The following is a 6,341-nucleotide window of genomic DNA, read 5'->3' as shown; positions in this document are numbered from 1 at the left end:
TATAGTGTATATGGACCACATCTTCCTTATCCATTCATCCGTTGAAGGGCATCTTGGTTCTTTCCATAGTTTGACAACTGTGGCCATTGCTGCTATAAACATTGGGGTACAGATGGCCCTTCTTTTCACTACATCTGTATCTTTGGGGTAAATACCCAGGAGTGAAATGGCAGGGTCATAGGGAAATTCTATTTTTAATTTCTTGAGGAATCTCCACACTGTTCTCCAAAGAGCCTGCACAACTTGCATTCCCACCAACAGTGGAAGAGGGTTCCCCTCTCTCCACATCCTCTCCAACACATGTTGTTTCCTGTCTTGCTAATTTTGGCCATTCTAACTGGTGTAAGGTGATATCTCAATGTGGTTTTAATTTGAATTTCCCTGATGGCTAGTGATGATGCTTTTAAATAAACTTTTAAATTTAATTATAACATATATAAGAAAAATGCTGAAAATGTAATTATTGCAAACTGAACTTATTTGTATAATTGCCACTAGATAAACAGAATTGACTAATACCCTGAAAGTTTCCCATCTTCTTAAACAAATAATTATGCTCTCTGTCTTACCCAAAGGTAATCCATATCCCCACTTTTAATACCATTGATTAATCTTTCCTAAGCACTTTACAAATGAAATCTTATGTATTCTCTTGTGTTTGGTTTCACTCAATATTATATTCATCAGATTAATATATGTTTCTGCATGTGGCATTATGGTGTTTATTTTCATTGTACAGAGTACTTCATTGTATGGGTATACTTCATTCATATGTGTATTAACCATTTGGATGTTCTTTTTTGTGAAGAACTGTTCAAATGTCCTGACAGTTGTTTTAGAGTCATCTATCTTCTTAGTGATTTGTAAGCATTTAAAATATATTCTATGAGACCTTTTTAAATTGTATATTTTGTATATATTTTTTATATATATTCTCCCACTCTCTGGGTTGCTTTCTATGCTCTAATGTTTCTTGATGAGTGAACTTGAAAAGTTGTAAATTGATGTAATTGTAAAGTAGTCCAACTTACCAGTCTTTTCTTTAATAATTTGTGCTTTTTATTTTCAGTTTGAAAAATATTCTTTATCCTAAGATCATGGAGATACTTTCTTAGTTCTCATCTAGAAGATTTTCTATTTTTTCCCACAGTTTTTACATTCAAGGTTATTTATTAAGGAGACTGCATTGAAATGTTATAATAAGTTAATTATCATACTCACTTTTCCAGATATATAGTCATCAATATCAAAACAGCAGGTGTGTATGTACTTGACAAGAAGCACATTCAGTCTGTGCACAGAACTTCAGATATTATTTCTTTTTTTAAACTTTATTGAAGTATAATTGATATATAAAAAACTGCATGTATTTAATGTATACAATTTAATGTGTTTGGACATAGGCATATACTCATGAGACTATCACCACAATCAAGGTAGAAAACTTAATCCATCACATCCAAAAGTTTCCTTATACCGCTTTAGGTTTTTAAAAAATGTGGTAAGTGCTTAATTAATAGGAAACCTACCCTCTTAATAATTTTTTAAGTGCATAATACAGTATTGTTAACTATAAGCATTATAAAGCTATAATGCTATAGCTTTATTATAATGCTATAATAAGCTAAAGCTTATTCATGTGCATAAATGAAAATTCATACCCATATACAACTCCCTTTTCCCCGTCCCCTAGATCCTGATAAGCCCCATTCTATTCTCTACTTCTATGAGTTTGATTATTTATTTACCTCACATAAATGAGATTACATAGTGTTTTTTCTTCTGTGACTGGCTTATTTTATTTAGGGTAATATCCTCCAGGTTCATCCATGTCATCCCATATGGCAGGTTTTCCTCCTCTTTCTCCCCCTCTATTGGTTTCAGGAACAGAATTCAGTGGTTCATCATTTACAACATCCAGTGCTCTTGATAAATTCTCTCCTAAAACCCATCATCCATCTAGCCAATCTCTCACCCACCTTCTTCCATCAACCCGCAGTTTGTTCTCTATTTTTAAGAGTCATTTATGACTTGTTTCCTTTTCTCCTTTCTGTGCCTTTCTCATATGTTTATCTTTTTTATTTATTAAATTCCACATAAGAGTGAAATCATATGGTATTTGTCTTTTTCTGACAGCCTTATTTCACTTAGTGTAATATACTCTAGTTACATCCATGACATTGCAAAAGGTTAGAATTCATTCTCTCTGATGGCTGAGTAATAATATTTCATTGTATATATATGTATATGCACATCTTCTTTATTCATTCATCAGTGGGTGGACACTTGGGCTCTTTCCATAATTCGACTATTGTTGATAATGCTGCTATAAACATCAGGGTCCATGTGTCCCTTTGAATCAGTATCCTTTGGGTAAATACCTAGTAGTGCAATTGCTGGATCATAGGATAGTTCTATTTTTAACTTTATGAAGAACCTCCACAGTTTCCAGTTTCCATTACCACCAGCAGTGTAAGAGTATTCCCCTTTCTCTGCACTCTCACCAACATCTGTTGTCTCCTGTGTTATTAATTTTAGCCATTCTGACAGGTGTGATGTGGTTTCTCATCATGGTTTTTATTTGTATTTCCTTGATGATGAGTGATATTGACCATCTTTTCATGTGTTTGTTAGCAATGTGTAGTGCCTTCTTTGGAAAAATATCTAACCATGTCTTCTGCCCATTTCTTAACTGGATTATTGATTTTTTGGTTGTTAAGTTTTTTTTTTTAAGATTTTTTAAAAAATTAATTAATTTATTTAAATTTTTTATTTTTTATAAACATATATTTTTTAAAAAATTTATTTATTAGTTAGAGAGAGAGAGAGAGAGAGAGCATGAGAGAGTGCACAGGCAGACAGAATGGTAGGCAGAGGCAGACGGAGAAGCAGGCTCCCTGCTGAGCAAGGAGACTGATGTGGGACTTGATCCCAGGATGCTGGGATCATGACCTGAGCTGAAGGCAGCTGCTTAACCAACTGAGCCACCCCAAGATAAGTTCTTTATAGATCTTGGATACTAACCCTGTATCATATGTCATTTGCATATATCTTCTCCCATTCTGTAGGATGCTTTTTAGTTTTGTTGATTGTTTCCTTTAGTGTGCAGAAGCTTTTTATCTTTTTAAAAAAATTTAATTTTTTTTTTAATTTTTTCAGTGTTCCATGATTCATTGTTTATGCACCACGCCCAGTGCTCCATGTAATATGTACCCTCCTTAATACCCACCACCAGGCTCACGCACCCACCCACTCCAAAACCTTCAGTTTGTTTCTCCATTGAGGATGGTATTAGCTGTGGGTCTTCTTTAAATGTTTGGTAGAATGCTCCTGGGAAGACAGCCAGCCCTGAACTTTTATTTGTTGGGAGATTTTTGATTCCTGATTCAATTTCTTTGCTGGTTATTCATCTGCTCAAATTTTCTATTTCTTCCTGTTTCAGTTTTGGTGGTTTATATGTTTCTAGGAATTTCTCCCTTTCTTCCAGATTTCTATACTTGGTGACCTAATTTTTCATAACATTCTCTTACAGTTGTTTGTGTTTCTGTGGTATTGATTTTATTTATTTGGGTCATTTCTCTTTTCTTTTTGATAAATCTGGCTAATGGTTTATTAATTTTATTAGTTCTTTCAAAGAACCACCTTCTAGTTTTATTGATATCCTACTGTTTTGTTTGTTTCTATAGTGTTTACTTCTGGTCTAATCTTATTATTTCACTTCTTCTGCTGCCTTTAGGCTTTATTTGCTGATCCTTTTCTAGCTCCTTTAGGTGTAAGGTGAGATTGTGCATTTGAAATTTTCTTGCTTCTTGAGGTAGGCTTGTATTGCCATATACTTACCTCTTATAACCACTTTTGTTGCATCCCAAAGGTTTGGGGCTGTCATATTTTCATTTTCATTTGTTTCCATGTATTTTTAAAAATTCTCCTATAATTTCTTAAGTTCCATTCATTTGTTCTAGGATGTTCTTTAACCTTCATGTATTTGTGATCTTTCCAATTTTTTCTTGTGGTGGACTTTAAGTTTCATAGCATTGTGGTCTGAAAATATGCATGGTAGTGATTTTAGTCTTTTTGTACTTCTTGAGGCCTGATTGTGACCTAGTATGATCTATTCTGGAGAATGTCCCTTGTACACTCAAAAAGAATGTGTTTTGCTACGAATGTCAGCAGATGAATGGATAAAGAAGATGTGGTCCATATATACAATGTAATATTATGCCTTTATCAGAAAGGATGAATACCCAACTTTTGTAGCAACATGGATGGGACTGGAGGAGATTATGCTGAGTGAAATAAGTCAAGCAGAGAGAGTAAATTGTCATATGGTTTCAGTTACTTGTGGAGTATAAGGAATAACATGGAGGACATTAGGAGAAGGAAAGGTAAAGTGAATTAGGGGAAATTGGAGGGGAAGACTGAAGTACGAGAGACTATGGACTCTGAGAAACAAACTGAGGATTTTGGAAGGGTTGGGAGTGGGGGTTGGGTGAGCCTGGTGGTGGGTATTAAGGTGGTGGGTATTAAGGCGGTGGGTATTGCATGAAGCACTAGCTGTGGTGCATGAACAATGAATCTTGGAATACTGAAAAAAAATAAAATTAAGATATTAAAAAAGTGAAAAGAATGTGTATTTTGCTGTTTTAGGATGAAATGTTCTGAATGTACCTGTTAAGTCCATCTGGTCCAATGTATCATTCAAAGCCATTATTTCCTTATTGATTTTCTGCTTTAATTATGTGTCCATTGCTTTAAGTGGGGCTGTTAGTCCCATACTATTATTCTGTTGTTATCAGTGCATTTCTTTATGTTTGTTATTAATTGATTTATATATCTGGGTTTCCCCAAGTTGGGGCATAAATATTTACAATTGTTAGATATTCTTGTTGGACAGACCCCTTTATTATGATATAGTGCCCTTCTTCGTCTTTTGTTGTAGTCTTTGTTTTAAAATCAAATTTGTCCAATATAAATATGGCTATTCTGGCATGATAGATGGTTGGTTCTTCATCCCCTCACTTTCAGTATACAGGTGACTTTAGGTCTAAAATTAGCCTCTTGAGGGATCATATAGATGGGTCTTGTTTTTTATCCATTTTCATACCCTGTGTCTTTTGATTGGATCATTTAGTCCATTTATATTCAGAGTGACTATTGGTAGAGGTTTTTAGTGCCATTGTTTTACCTATAAAGTCAGTGTTTCTGGAGATTTTCTCTGTTCCTTTCTAGTCTGGTGCTTATGGTCTTTCTTTCCCTCTCAAAGAGTCCCTTTAATATAACTTGCAGGGTTGGCTTAGTTGTCATGAATTCCTTTAGTTTTCATTTGTCAAGGAAACTCTTGATCTCTCCTTCTATTCTGAATGATAGCTTTGCATGAAAATGTATTCTTGGGTATATTTTTTCCCTTCAGCACATTGAATATATCATGCCACTGCCTTCTGATCTGCCAAGTGTTTGTGGAGAGATCTGAGGCCAACCTTACTTGTCTTCCTTTGTAGGTTAGGGCTTTCTTTTCTCTTGCTGCTTTCAGGATTCTTCCCTTATCTCTGTAGTTTTCAAATTTTAATATAATATGTCTTGGGGTTGGCTTGTTTTAGTTGATTTTGATGGGAATTCTGTGTGCTTCCTGGATTTGAATGTATTTTTCCTTCTCCCATTAGGGAAGTTCTCAGCTATAATTTGCTCAAATAAAACTTCTTCTCCATTTCCCCTTTTCCTTTTGGGACTCCTATGATATGAATGTTATTATTTTTTAAAAAAGATTTTATTTATTTATTTGACAGACAGAGATTACAGATAGGCAGAGAAGCAGGCAGAGAGAGGAGGAAGGTGGCTCCCTGCTGAGCAGACAGTCCAATGTGGGGCTCGATCCCAGGACTCTGGGATCATGACCTGAGCTGGAGGCAGAGGCTTTAACCCACTGAGCACCCAGGTGCCCTAAAATGTTATGTTTTATGGAGTCACTGGTTTCCCTAAGTCTACATTGGTGGTCCAATACTTTTCTTTTCCTCTTCTTTTTAGCCTCATAGTAATGTTCAAAATGATGTTCCATAATTTTATATTCTATATCACTTATTTGTTCTTCTGCTTCTTCCATCCTTGTTGTTATTACATCCAGACGATTTTGCATCTCAGTTATAGCATTTTTTGTATTTCAGCCAGACTAGTTTTTTTTTTTGCATTTATTAATGTAATTTTTTATTTTTTATAAACATATATTTTTATCCCCAGGGGTACAGGTCTGTGAATCACCAGGTTTACACACTTCACAGCACTCACCAAAGCACATACCCTCCCCAATGTCCATAATACCACCCCCTTCTCCCAAACCCCCTCCCCTC

Source organism: Mustela nigripes, chromosome 6 (assembly GCF_022355385.1).
Source record: "Mustela nigripes isolate SB6536 chromosome 6, MUSNIG.SB6536, whole genome shotgun sequence".
In the NCBI taxonomy this organism is placed as follows: domain Eukaryota; kingdom Metazoa; phylum Chordata; class Mammalia; order Carnivora; family Mustelidae; genus Mustela; species Mustela nigripes.
The sequence above is the reverse complement of the archived record's forward strand: the minus strand, read 5'-3'. Positions refer to the sequence as shown.